This window comes from Lontra canadensis, unplaced genomic scaffold (assembly GCF_010015895.1).
Source record: "Lontra canadensis isolate GAN:19392208 unplaced genomic scaffold, GSC_riverotter_1.0 scaffold200, whole genome shotgun sequence".
Taxonomy (NCBI): Eukaryota; Metazoa; Chordata; class Mammalia; order Carnivora; family Mustelidae; genus Lontra; species Lontra canadensis.
Window position 1 is genome coordinate 1223275 of NW_022631194.1, and position 15324 is coordinate 1238598.

The 15324-nt window shown below is 45.6% G+C and overlaps 1 pseudogene; it reads left to right on the top strand.

The window, feature by feature from the left end:
• Window positions 1-515: 515 nt before the first annotated feature.
• On the top strand, window positions 516-7126 carry LOC116861546 (annotated as a pseudogene).
• Window positions 7127-15324: the final 8198 nt, after the last annotated feature.

Here is a 15324-nt window from a genome sequence, read left to right on the forward strand (position 1 = left end):
CGTGCAGTGTATTTTTTCTGGAGCAAGGCAGGATCCTGAAACTTTCCTCACCCATAAACAGCCCCTGTTTCTTTGTGGCTTTGAAGATTATTCTGATTTGATGGTGTGTAGATTCCATTTTTTGGTTTAATCTCAATGGCTTGATTCCTCTAAACAATTAACCAACAACATTTCAGATGGAAAAAGCCTGAATAGTGCAGCAACACTCTAGGAAGTAGCCAGGTAGTTCCCCCAATCATGGGGAAGAGAATCATTTGTTCTTTGCATAGTCTCAAGGCAGGATGCTGTGATGATGGCGTGACATATCAGGAACATTTGTTTATTGGCTCAAGAGAGCAATCCCAGTGATTGCTTACAAGGACCTACCTAAGCTCTCCAGGATGATTTGTCTCACAGTTGCCTGTAATTACTCTGTTTAGATTTCTGTCCTGTGCTACATGGGACACAGAAGTGGGCATTTGTGAAGGGGAATCTGCTTGGTGTCACTTTGTCTTCGTTTATTTGCAGAAAAGCAAATGGATCAGGATGGGCTGAAATAACAGGAGTCAGTTGCCCCCAGGTAATTCTGAATACTTAGGGGCTGTGAATTCCAAAGTGGCATCCAGGGAAAAGCAGAAAGTGCTGAAGAGAGCTCTATTACCCATGTGGTCAATGACAAATGATCCATTTTCACAACGTAGTCTGTTTTCATTGTGGTACTGGGATTGCTCCCCATTTCTGAAGTACTTCTCTAGTTGAGTAACCCACAGTCAGCTGACTCAGCTGAACTAATACATCTCAGGGATCGCTGTGCATGCCCCTTGTCCCCAGTCTACTTTACAGAGACATGCATGTCTACTTTCTGCCAGTTGGACTTACCAATTGACAGTGTTCATAGAATGAAAATATCATGGCAAGGAGACAAACATATTCTATCATGCCACAATATTTAGAGAAAGGGATCTTTATGGCATGAGATACCTGGGACCATCACCTGCTCCCAAAGCTGCCAGCACTTGGTCACTATATGCAGAATTCAATGCCATTTGAATGAAGGGGGAAAGCCACCATTCTGGGACTCTGTATGTAGCTAGTCGTGGCTGGATGGCACAGAGAGAATTCAATCTCTTCCTTCACAAGCTTGCTATTCGGCTTGTGTACTGAGTACTTATTGTCCTTTCTATCTGCCACCCCTGTGACAAACACACCTTGTCCCACCAACACAAGAAGAGTTGTTCCTCTCTTTTCTGGGTTAACCTTTTTGCTTTCTGGACCACTCCCTTTTGCCTTCCATCAAAGCCAGACAGGACATAGGATTCAGATCCCTCTGAGGAAATGTTCAGTTGTCCCCACCCTGCAGGCTCAGCAGACAGCTGCTAGGGGTGGTAGAGAAGGACACCTCATGGGACTCTCCAGATGAATGCTACTTGACATACTCAGTGCTTCCCGACCTGTCTGACTCCTACTGGCCTTAAAGGAGTGCCACCATCTTCTCACCTGAGGACCTGGAATTCTGTTCCTCTCTGGAAGAGGCCAGTGAGTACTCCATTGTCAAGGTGATAAAGCTCCAAGTGGATATCCACACAGATCTCCTGTTCTTTATACCCTAGACCTCTGCTGTGCCCAGACAGGTTATCCCAGTGGGCAGGCCCCGTAGATACATATTGATCTGAACTGGGCTCTAAGATTGAGTTTTAAGCCCAGACAATATGTGGGTCAGGGACATTTCCTTTCTTCCTACTCCCAGGGCATCACCTGTCACCCTGGCTTCTTTGTCCGGTAGCTGGGCCCATGTCAGGCACCACAAACTCAACTCGCCTCAGCAATATGACCAGAGAAGTTGTCTGTCAGACCTAATCTGGATGAAATTTCTTTTCTCACACTTAATAAGCTGTACATTTCATCTCTGAGCCTGGTCCTTTATGAACCTATGCCTGCCACAGTCAACCTGGCATTCTTGTCCAGGGTTAACTGGTTTTGGTCTTCTTAGCCCCATTCTCTATCTCCTTTAGGTTGGCTTGTCTTCCTAAACAGTTGTCTGAAAACCCACCATCAGTGCCTCCACTGATAGCCGGTTTGTGTGTTTCCAGAAGCATAGCTGTGCCTTGGCATCTCCTTCCGCCCACACGAATTGGGCTACGGATCTGTGTACACCAAAGACTCACTTTAACTTGAGGGTCTGTAGTTGCATGCCATCTGTTCAGTCTCAGTGTGTAAATTCCACTAAGCTTTCAGCAACCCAGCTATCTGAGGAGAGAAGACTGAATACTGCAGTAATCCTTTTAGAAGGCAGGGAGGCTGGCTCTCCAGAATCTGTGAAAAAAGAGAAGTTAAAGTGTTTACACAGACTTCAGACAAGGGAAACTGGGATGATAATCTCCTACCCAATGGCTAAGGCATGTGACCGAAGAAGCAGAGACTGAAGAATGCAGGCATGTGACTGCAGAAGCAGAGATCACCGTGGGGCCTCTGATCTCCCTGGGAAAGGCTGGTGATCCTGGGGTGGAGGAGTCCGCCTCCCTCACACCTCTGTGATGCTGGGCTTGGGCCTGGCCACGGTGCTATCCCTGACTCTGGCTACCCTCGTCCGGGTCATTGCCTGGAGGTGCCACACTGCTTCCCGCTCTGTGATCTGCCCTGTGTCTGTTCCCCAATAAAAGAAGAAAGTGAAAAAAAAATCAAGGAGAAGGGAGTTGGGGGAAATTGGAAGGGGAGGTGAACAATGAGAGACTATGGACTCTGAAAAACAATCTGAAGGGTTTGAAGAGGTGGGGGGGGTGGGAGGTTGGGGGAACCAGGTGGTGGGTATTAGAGAGGGCACGGATTGCATGGAGCACTGGGTGTGGTACAAAAACAATGAATACTTTTATGCTGAAAATAAATAAAAAAATGATTTAAAAAAAATCAAGGCAGTTGTCACAAGGCAATACGTGAGGCATCCTCAAATAATCTTCTCACTAAACCTGTTCTCACATTAAGCATATCTGAGTGCCTGGGCAGCATTAGACACTGGATTCTTTTGTACCAAGAGGGATCTGCTTAATGACTGGCACGGTCTCTATCTATTTATAGAAAATCAATTCCATTGTGAGGAGAAAGAAGACCAAGACCTCATATGTCCCAGGTAACTCTGAAAACTCATGGTTTGTCATAAGAGACTCTGAATCTGAAGAAACAAACTGAGGGCTGCTGGGGGTAGGGGAGCGATGGGGTGGCTGGGTGATGGACATTGGGGAGGGTATGTGCTATGGTGAGTGCTGTGAATTATATAAGACCGATGATTCACAGACCTGTATTGCTGAAACAAATAACACATTATATGTAGATAATAGAAAGAAAGAATCATGGGTTGCTATTTCAGTGGTTAAATTTAAGGACTGCATTACAATGAAAAAAATAGAAACTGATGAATGTATCTATTTCATCTATTCTCCAACCAGAAAGTATCTCTTTTAACCATGATGTGTGTCTTTACTGTGTTACATGGCTAAATTCCATTAATGGACCCCTCCATCTCACTAACCTGCATTCAGTTGAACTTGGTGAATTGATTAGTCAGTGAGATTCTCTGCATTCCACTGTTGCCTTCTTTTGGTAAATCCATAGTGACAGGCATAGCTGTCTCCCCCTCTTCGGTGTTGCCACACTGAGGTTATATTGTAGCAAAAGAACCCTAGGAAAAATTTATGTCTTATCACAGTAGTTAGAGAAAGAGTCACTGAACACACGAGATCTCTCCAAGTTGAGGATGCCTTTTAAAGTCGTGTTCACTTGATCACCAAATGTAACAGCAACAGCATTTATGCAAAAGTGTCAAAAACCATCTTTAGGATTCTCCATGGTTACTGTGAGCCATGACTTCCATTCTACAATCGTTCAGTTTGTTGCTCAGAAACTCTGTTATCTGGCCACTACCCTGAGATCCTTCTGTTCTCTAGATATCTGTACTGTCTCCACAGCAGCCACACACTGCTCATGAAACAGGAGGATAGTTTTAGCATCAATAATGGTTGTGCTCCTTTGTTATGACTCTGCTTCTCAGCTTCCCATCAAAACCAGTAGGATGCTGGGGTGTCTCCTTTTCTTGTTTTAATGTTCAGATCTCCCCACCCTCCCAGGCTCAGCATGAAGCTGCCAGAAGTGGAAGAGCAGGATGCCCAAGGGGACTCACTGGATGAATGCTTTTTGACTGATTCAGCCCCATCTGAACTGTCTGACCAGCATGGAACTTATAGGAGGGCTGACAGCAACTCATTTAAAGATCTGGACATCTGTTTTCCTCTGAAATTAACTAGCGAGTCCTCCATTGTTAAGGTGATAAAGTTCCAACTGGACTCCCAAGTTACCCCCTATGTTTGGTATCCCAAACTCTGGTTACAATGAGATGTCTCATCCCTGTGTAGAAGCTTGGAAGACATAGGGATGTGAGTCAAGCTCTAGGATAGACTTTTCAGCACAGACATCAGGTGAGTTATGGACCTGTGCTTTGTTCCTCATCTCAGGCCCTGCTTATGGCTTCTGATAGAAGTTAGGACACTAGATTCAAGGCATATGTGACAACTCACACTCACTTATCTTACACAGGCCAAGGTGTCTGTCTTTGTCCCTGATTTCCATTAAATGTTTCTCCTCATCTGCACTGCTCTTGTTTTCATACCCAAACAATGTCCTTGCAGTTTTATGCCTGTCCAAAGATGTCATCAGCCTCATCTATATCTTTGGATTTGTTGTTTCCCTGGTTTGACTGCTCTGAACCCCACTGTCTGTGTCCTTTATGTTGGCTACCTTCAGTGAGTCATCATCGGAGTATCAGGACATCAACTTCTCTGCCATCTTCTGGCTTGGATGTTTCCCTGAAGCAAAGTTGAGCCTGGGCATTGCCCCTCCCCATGCATGTCTCCTATGTCTGTGTAGCACAAAGGATTGTACACAAAAGATTCCTCTTGATTTGAAGATTTGCAGATTCTGTCCATCAGTCTGGTCTCTGTGTCAAAATGCCTTTAAACCATCACACCTAGAGTATCTCATGAGATAAGGGAAGGTGAGAAGGTTGCAGTAAGTTTTTAAAATTCAGGTAAGATGTTCCCTAGAATCTATGGTAAAACACACATTTCACTCCATACACAGACTCTTTCTATATGGCCCGACCACATCAGGGAGCTCATGCCCAATGGCTAAGGAAAGCAAACCATGACACATTCCCAAGACAGTGTCTGAGACCTCCTGGAGGATTTCTCTCACATTATCCTCTGCCCCACTAAGGAAAATTATGCCCCAGTGCTAGTTGTAGTGGATATTTAATTTTAATGCATAAATGGTGTTCTGTTGAATGTGATTGGCCCTATCTCTATTTTATTTATTATTTTTTAAAGATTTTATTTATTTATTTGACATACAGATCACAAGTGGGCAGAGAGGCAGGCAGAGACAGAGAGAGGGGGAAGCAGGCTCCCTACTGAGCAGAGAGCCCGATGCGGGGCTCAATCCCAGGACCCCGGGATCATGACCCGAGCTGAAGGCAGAGGCTTTAACCCACTAAGCCACCCAGGCGCCCCATGTCTCTATTTATTTGTAGGAAGTCATAATGATCTTTTGGAGGAAGAAGACCAAGACCCGATTTACCTCAGGTAACTCTGAAGAATCATGGGCTTTTATTTAATGGTGACATCTGAGATCTAGGCAAATCTAGAAAGTGCCAATTGTACCTATTTCACCCATTCGGACACCCACAAAATGGTCCATTAACAATGTTCTCTCTTTCACTGTGCCACTTGTATAGGCCCCTTGCCTAATCCCTCCCAAACTTGGAACCTGTAGTCCCTTGGGGGAAATACACAGCCATCCAAGCCTCACTCAAAAAAACCAAAAAATCCTGAATACACCAGCTCTCTTTACATCTTAAGAACTGGAAGTTCAACAACAAAATAAGTCAACCCTATGCATGAGAAGGGAAATAATCAAGATTAGAGCAGAGATCAGTGAGTTATCTAGAGATACAGTAGAACACATCAATGAAGCTAGAAGCTAATTCTTAGAAAGAATCAATAAGATCAATAAACCACTGCCCATACTAATCCAAAAGAAAAAAGAAAGGACCCAAATTAACAAAATTATGAATGAAAGGGGAGAGATCACAACTAACACAAAAGAAATAGAAACAATCATCAGAAATTATTAACAGTTCTATGCCAATAAGTTCAGCAACCTTGAAGAAATGGATGTATTCCTGGAAACCTCTAAACTTCCCAAACTGAAACAGGAAGAAACTGACAACCTGAATAGGCTGATATCTAGTAACAGGGCTGAAGCAGTGATCAAAAACCTCCCCAAAAATAAGAGCCCAGGACCTGATGGATTCCCTGGGGAATTCAACTGAATAGTCAAAGAAGAAAATACCTATTCTCCTGAAGCTGTTTCAAAGAATAGAAACAGAAGGAAAACTTTCAGACTCTTTTGATGAAGCCAGCATTACTCTGATCCCCAAACCAGGCAAAGCCCCATCCAAAAGGACAGTTTCAGACTGATGCTGGTAGACCAAACAATCACAGGATTTCTGGCATTATCATGGTCTCTCTTTGATTTGGATCCAGCCTAAGATGCCATCTGTCTCTGTTGGTTTCACATTATGACATTGGCAGGTATTGATGGCAAAATTGTGTTTAGAAAAAAAATTCATGTCTCAGTCTTCAGACATGTAGGCCTTGGACACATGAACTTTCTGGGAATCCACAATCTTGCCTGTGGGTTGTCTTGGTGATTTCTGTAAATTTCAACAAGACATATGCCAAAGCCTTGGTGCTGTTTTGATTGTTTTCTGAGTGTACTGTTTTCTGACTGTCGTGCATTGGGGAGGTTCAGAATCTTTCCCTTTAAACTCCCATTTTGGCCATGTTCTGACCACCTCCTGCTCTCTTTCCCTCCATGCCTCCCTGAACTATCCCCAGCTCATCCACACGCTGGTCTCAGATGGAGGCAAAATGGCTCATCTCCCTTGATGGAGACTTCCCATTTGTTTCCTGTGACCAGTCCCTCCTCCCTGCTGTCAAAACCAGCTGGGACTCCAAGTAGACTCAACCTTCTTGTTGCATCTCCAGTCCTCCTGATGACAGAAGGCTCCACAGGGAGCTTCCAGTGGCAGCAGAAATGAAGCCCTATTGGAGTCACTGAACAAATATTATCTGACTTTTTTAGCTGGCCATAACCTGCCCAACACCTGGAGGCCTTATACAAGTGCCTAATCCACATGTGAAAAGCAAGAAACCTTCTTGGATCTGCATGTAGATGGTAAGTACTCCCATTGTGAAGGGCACAAAGTCCCCGGGGATAGGGGATCCCAGGAAGCCTGTCTTCTCTGTATCCAACAACCTAAACAGGCTGAAAGATGCATCCATGCCAACAGGCCTTGTAGACTTATACTGGTTTGAATTCTGCTCTTGGATTTAGTATTAAATTAAATAGAGCCAGGAGCTCTGTTGTGCTGGAATCATGAGGTCCTCACAGGCACATTCTCTAGTTGGTTTGACATGTCCTGTGAGAACCAAGGGTGCTGAGCATCAGCAAGGTCACATCCCTTGCCCAAGACCCTTGACCAGTGGGTAGTGGACGTCAGACCCTCACCAGTATAGACTGTCCACTGCTCTCCACTTGGTCCTGTCAGGGACTAATGTGGATGGGGTTTGCCCTTTCATCTCTGCTTTCCTATCAAATTATTTGAAACAGTTGTAAATGCGAACAAAATATTGTACGACAGTCCCCAACATCACCTGGAAGCCAGCCACACATCTGCCAATGCCTACCCGGGGAGAGACTCTGTCGTGTGAGCAGAGGCTATGGCTCATCCAGGTCCTCCAGGAGATAAGTATCTCCATGAGGTTCTCTGTCCAAAAGCAACCGGGCTGAGAGGTCCTAGGCCTTTTCTGATGTCACTAGGTGTCCCCTAGAGGCTCTTCACTAAGTTTCCTGACATCCCTGTGATGATGCACAGCTCTTTCAGAGATGCTGACAGCAAGGTAGGGGTTCCCAGGGAGGGAGGGAGGGATGAGAAAGGTTCAGACGCATGTCTCATAAGCCAGGTGTGTGTGACAAGGCCTTCCATTCACCCTGGAACAGGAGAGGCCAAATGCACCCACGTGGATGGGCTGAGATGACTGAATGCAGTGTCTACATTATACATGGCCTGTCCAGATAGCAGGGTCTGATGGGAGCATGTGAACACTGAGCATAAGCAGTGATTCCAGCAGCGGGGCTGCAGGAGAGCTACTTGGGCCCATCGTCCCTGCACCCAGAAGAAACGGTCCAATCTCACACAAAATTCCAACCTCATCTTTAATCCATGGCTTTTCCTCACCTGCCAAACTACACATAGAGGGCAGGCCTTCACAAGTTTGATAAGAGGTTTTCCCTTTTCTCTTACATGTGCCTGCATATTGTAAGTGTAGATTTAATGAAGCTTGGAAGTTGAGAATAGAGCCAGAAAAGGACACAAGGAAATTAGGACAGATATCTTCAAATATTCTTAGACCTTTATCCAAATAACATTTGAGAATGGGGAACCTGGATTTGACCATTCTTTCCCCACCCAGATTTGTTCATTGCAGAAGATTTACCCTTTCCCCCTGGAGGAAGTGTCACAAAATCTTAGGACATGTCTGATATTGTGCTGATGAATGACTGGAACACTGTGCCTCAAGGAATGATGGAGGGCTCCCCAGTCTGAGAGACATGCTTGTGGCTGAAGACCTGGGAGCTGGGAGAGGGACCTGGAGTGGCGCTGGGAGAAGTGATGCTGGAGGACAAAGAGGGACCCAAAGATAGAGGGACCCCAGGGGCAGGATGAGAAGTGTAGAGACGGTGCAGCAGAGAGGGCAGTGAGTGTTGACCAGCAGGGTGGGCGTGTGCGAGGACAGGATTTGGGGGCACTGATGGGGCAGCAGATAGAAGGAGGTAAAGGATTCCATGGTGAATGGACATATAGGCTGCTTTCAGGAAGACTAAATGGTCACAGACCCATGAACTCTGTTTGCAGTGACAGGTGAACAGCTGAGAATGAGACACACACAGGAGATAAGTGTGCATGGCCAGGAGGCTGAGGCTGACCTGCTCTGATGAGAGGCTGTTGCAGGTCTCTGGTTAGCCCCCTTGCTGAGAACATGGGCTCCTTCACGGTAGCAACCTGAGCATGTTTGATGAGGAAGTGCTGCCCAGACTCACTGAGGGGTGTGTGATGCCAGGACTGGGCACTGTATGCCCTCCCTGAAGACCCACAATGCCTGATCCTGTAGCACTTCTGGCCCCAAAGATTCCAAAGGGACTCAGACCCCTGCTCCATTACTTAGAGGTGTTGGCACCTCCTCCCAGGGGCAATAGAATACAGTTGTGTGGGTGGGTGGAAGGGCAGACAGATATTGCTGAGGGGAAACTCCAAAAGGCTCCAGAGTTCTAAGAGTTCCTGTAACTTGGTCCACGGTTTTTTTACAACTCGATTTTCTAGTGGTACTGGAAGCATTGAGGCTGAACTTCTGTTCTTTTTGTTTGTTTTTTTCTGGTATACACGGACAACTCCTTCTCCCCATGTCCTGAGACTCCCCAGAAACTTCTCTCTGGGCTGTAAGACCAAGGTTACTACTAACAGAATGATAGCATGAGACCGTGTGCCCCTCCAAAGGCCCTGCAGAGTCAAGGGGGTGATTTTCACCTCAGGGACTTTGCAGCCTGGTCACTTGCCATCCCAGCATCCCCAGGCTTGGAATTAATGGGGACATCTCCTTCATACCCATGATGTCTGCCTTTGTACCTGCTCACTGGGTGGTCTCACAGACAGGTGGGGACATTGGACATGGGTGTTCTGAGAGCACTCAGCTAAGGAGTCCTGGGATGTATCCTACTGAAATCTCTTCTTGCTTCAGCTCTGATGAGGCTTCCTGTCACCAAGGGCCATGGAGTGGAAACTTGACTTTCCCAAGAGCAGAGGTGCAAAGTTCAGGAGCGCAGACACAGCCAGGCACCCAGGTGGCTGATTCTCTGCAACTGCAGCTGGACCAGCAGTTGGACTGTGGTGACAACAGAGCCAGGCTCGGCATCTCCTCTGCCATCGGGAGCCTGGACACCAAGATGGGTTCTGGGAACCAATGGCCGCTCATCCAAGGTGAGTGGGAAGGGGAGTTGGAAGCTCTAGTTCCTGTGTTGGTCATCATAGGCTTGTGGCTGTGGGCAGCAATGGGCTGAGATCGAACCCCACGATGCTCCAATACAGCGAGGTGAGCAAGAGCCTGGTGTTTAGTATCAGCTCTGAACCAGGTCCTGGGCTTGCAAATTCCCTCTCCCCTCTCCTTATGACCACGAGGAAGCAGGCCCTATGGCCCTCCTCAGCAGAACAGCATTATTTACACCCATCAAACACTTAGAACTTGGCCAGAAATCACAGTCTTTCTTGGCTTCTTTGCCTTCCTTCCCTGCTTCTCCAATTCCAAGGCCTCGTTCTCCCAGGACCATTGTCTTATTGAGTCACTTGCACAAGCATTCTCCTGGGAAGCTCAGGGAATCTGAGCTAGGAGGACACAGAACCTTCAACTTCTCCATGTGAATAAGTGTTAAAGGCTAATATCAAGGATCTATAAAGAACTTCTCAAACTCAACACATACAAAACAGATAATCATGTCAAAAATGGGCAGAAGACATGAACAGACACTTCTCTAATGAAGACATACAAATGGCTATCAGATGCATGAAAAAGTGTCCATCAACACTAGCCATCAGGGAGATTCAAATTAAAACCACATTGAGATGTGGTCCATATACACTCTGGAGTATTATGCCTCCATTAGAAAGGATGAATACCCAACTTTTGTAGCAACATGGACGGGACTGGAAGAGATTATGCTGAGTGAAATAAGTCAAGCAGAGAGAGTCAATTATCATATGGTTTCACTTATTTGTGGAGCATAACAAATAGCATGGAGGACATGGAGAGTTAGGAGAAGGCATTTGGGGGAAATTGGAAGGGGAGGTAAACAATGAGAGACTATGGACTCTGAAAAACAATCTGAAAGGTTTGAAGAGGTCGGGGGGTGGGAGGTTGGGGGAACCAGGTGGTGGGTATTAGAGAGGGCATGGACTGCATGGAGCACTGGGTGTGGTACAAAAACAATGAATACTGTTATGCTGAAAAAAAAAAAAACCCACCACATTAAGATACCACCTTACACCAGTTAGAGTGGCCAAAATGAGCAAGACAGGAAACAACGTGTGTTGGAGAGGATGTGGAGAAAGGGGAACCCTCTTACACTGTTGGTGGGAATGCAAGTTGGTACAGCCACTTTGGAGAACAGTGTGGAGATTCCTTAAGAAATTAAAAATAGAGCTTTCTTATGACCCTGCAATTGCACTACTGGGTATTTACCCCAAATATACAGATGTAGTGAAAAGAAGGGCCATCTGTACCCCAATGTTTATAGCAGCAAAGGCCACGGTCACCAAACTGTGGAAAGAACCAAGATGCCCTTCAACGGACAAATGGATAAGGAAGATGTGGTCCATATACACTATGGAGTATTATGCCTCCATCAGAAAGGATGAATACCCAACTTTTGTAGCAACATGGACGGGACTGGAAGAGATTATGCTGAGTGAAATAAATCAAGCAGAGAGAGTCAGTTATCATATGGTTTCACTTATTTGTGGGGCATAACAAATAACATGGAGGACATAGGGAGATGGAAAGGAGAAGGGAGTTGAGGGAAATTGGAAGGGGAGATGAACCATGAGAAACTATGGACTCTGAAAAACAATCTGAGGATTTTGAAGGGGTCGGGGGGGTGGGAGTTTGGGGGAGCCAGGTGGTGGGTATTATGGAGGGCATGTATTGCATGGAGCACTGGGTGTGGTGCATAAACAATGAATTCTGTGATGCTGAAAAGAAAAAAAAAAGTGTTAAAACTGACAAGAAAGAGCCCTCAAGGCAAAATCCAATGAGAACCTGAGTCTCAGCTAGGAGAGCCACAAGGGACCGGCTGGAGTCAGGTTTCCCTTCAGCCCCTATACTACACGATACAATGAGAAAGGAATATTGCATAGAAACCCAGTGTCCAGAACATCATCCCTTCCCTGATAAAGGTCAAGGAATTTCATGTTCCTTTCTTCCTGTGACAATAAAAACCAGAATTCTCTAGTCACTACAAGGTTTTCCCAGCCCGCTGATAGGTTCACTGAAGACTGAAAGAAAATAATCATGTGGTGGTGTTATACAGGATCTCAGTAAAGAATTTCAGGTCTCATTCTCCTATGTTAACCCATTTGTAGGCCCTACAGATCACCACTGGAAACACTGCAAGGCTCTATTCTTATTGAAAATTGGGGAAAAAAGGGATGAGAATCTAGAAAGCAAAAATTAATGCTTTTTCACTTTGCTTAAGAATTTGGAGAATATTCCTAGAAATGCCCTAAGGTCTCTTCTGTGTGAGATAACATTCAGAGAATGTTGTTGTCCCTGAGGGAAAATGACTTTTCCCTGATAACACTGATGCTGTCTTTTTGTGAATTGCCGTTTGGCTTTCTCCTTCATGGGTTCTTCCCTCAGCACCTTTGGCTTGTTCCTGTCAGGCCAAGTGACCCACAGTATCTACTGCCTGCCCACACCTGTAGATCAAAGGCTGAACTCTCCCTTCCACCATATATTTGCACAGGGCCCAAGTATGTCTTTCAGCCCAGGGTTTTCAGTCACAGGTCACATGGCTTTCAGGGGTCATTAGCCCCTAGGGCCACAGCTCCTCATCTGCACATGGCAGTAAGGAGCTTGGAGATGTTCAGAGGCCCCTGTTGGCTCTCACATCTAGGACTCATTCCTAGCCTGGCCTCCTTTTCAGAAGACTGAGACAAGGGTGAGAAGGGGGCATGTTTGTCTGCCATGGGTCCCCTCCTTCCTGTAGCAGTCTGCTTCTGAAAGTGTGTGTTGGGTACTAGGTGCATCCCTCCCTGGGAGGCGTGAGAAAGCCGTCACTTGGCTTATTTTTCTGATGGTGGGGCTCAAGGGTGAAGTGGCCTCAGAAGAGGAGGTAGTTGGGATCTGGCAAAAGCTCACAGCAGCCTTGAGCTGGGATATCACTAGTCCCCTGCTGGGGGAGCCAGGGACCCCTGGATCCTCCAACACAGGCTGGCTATCAGTTTAGTGAGGTATTACTTCTGACTTGGGGCTCTCATCTGCCCCTCTGCCTGGTGCATCTCCCCCTGCAGCTGCTCCTCTGGACAGGGCTTCAGCTTGCTCCTGGCCTCTGTCACCAGGCAGCTGGCCCTCCAGGTTCAGCCATCAGCAGGATCTGACCAAGACTCACATTTGATTTCTCTCTCTTTTCCTCTCTCAGATACCAAATACTTCAGAAACTAAGAAAAGAGAGGCTTCATGTAAATGAAACCCCATCTTAAAACCCCACCCTAAAACACTATCATTTTCCACTTGAAGAAAGGAAATCTAAAGCAGCACATCACGTTTAAGCCCAAACAGAGCACAGGATCCTTTGCTGAGAATCCACATCACAATCACAAGCCATTCTCTATGATTTTTACTACAAAAAACCCATTTGATGAGAGAAATCTAGTCCTTCAGCTCCAGTTGTGATAAATCCCTCAGAAGACCAGTACCTGCCTAGATCACACCCAGTTTCCAGAGACCTTCAGTCTTGCTGCTCTCAATTCCATCCTGCAGAGAACTGGAGTCCAGAGCACCATGGAAAAAGACCACATGTCAAATGGGACATTCTGGGCCACCAACTGGGCTGTGCTGGAAGCAGACAGCATTAATTATGCAGTGTTCTTGCTGGAGAGGTTTAGTCTGAATTTGAGCATGAGGGAGTTATCAGACCTTCAGGATGGAGACCTTTGAACCAGATGATGGGTCAAAAATCAGTGTCACCACAAATAAGAGACAACTAAATGGAGAAGAGATATGTTGGGTTCCAAAGGACTAAAAGAATGTGTTGCTGTATTTTTTTATTCCTTTGGAACCCAAAATATCTCCTTACCATTAGGTGGCTGTCTCTGGTGGTGGTGACATTTCCTTGTTTGTAGGGGACAGGCCATATGTCTAGCTTAATGGAATACCTCCTGAAGTTGTCTGATCAATCCCTCCTGATTAAATCCAGACTATGCCTTTGGCCAGGACACTCCATAGTTAATGCTGTGTGTGTCCCAGCTCAGCTTCCCCGGAGACCAAGAGTGTTCAATTTGCCTGTCACCATTCTTGGGAGAGCAGCTTTGGTTACTTTACTATGGAGGGCCTATCAGATCTGTTTACAGCAAGACACATAATTTTTGTTCTAAAATTAAGAATTTGGTAAGTGGTGTACTCTGAGGATGTATGAAGAGCCTCTTCTCTAAAGTCTTTCTCTAAAATGTTGCCATCTTCTAATGATTCCTGTGGTGCCTCATAACCCTATCTGTGTTTGTACATTGGAAGAATTCAAACTTTTTGATATCTATACAATGTGTATTTGCTGGCATTGTGATGTGGAAAAGAACATTCTGTCCTCCTTCTATAACATTAAAGTTTTTTGTTTGGACAATCACTGTGAACTTGAGAATTACTGACATTTGATGCTCTAATCTGTTCCTATCATGGTGATTTGGTGGGTCTGGATATTTGGTAATGGAAATATTCTTGGTTCTCATAGTAAAATGTACACTGAATCTCCATCACTTAGGCTTTACTTCTCCTATGGGGAGGAAATTTTTCTGTGTTTGTCTCTCTGTGGTATTTGTTTTCTTTTCTGCATGTGCTCCTGTGTGCCTATATGTGAGTCTGCTGTTTAGGAAGGTTGTATACGTAGGGCTGAGCATTGCACCGAAAGTTTTGGACATGTTTGGTTCCATATTAGCTTGTCAAACTTTTCCCATTCAGTTTCTGAGTTTTAAGGGATCTCTCCACCTCAAACTTTTGACATTATTGTATTTTCACTTTCCTTCTGTCTTAATAGGACACTTCATATACTAGTGTTTCCACCCTAGTATAGGGTGTTTATAGAAACAGATGTTGTTTCTAAGGACCTATTTAGCCAGAGCTCTTTCATCTGGTTAAACAATAATTTTGTTGTTTAAAACTTAAGCTGTCTCTGCCCCCCTTCCCTCAGAGGACTTACTTAAAAACAAGTCCTGGAAAACAGTCCCAGGTAACAAAGCCCAAATACAAGGGTGGGTCAGGCCAGGTGGAGACATCCGATCAGTGGGGGGGCACATACTGTCTCCCTAGTTACCAAGGAGTATGGGCCCCACCCCTTGGGCACATTTTGGGTGCCATTTCTGACCAAGGTGATAGGCTGGTTCAAATGTCTACTATAGGGTAAATTGTAATTCAGTTG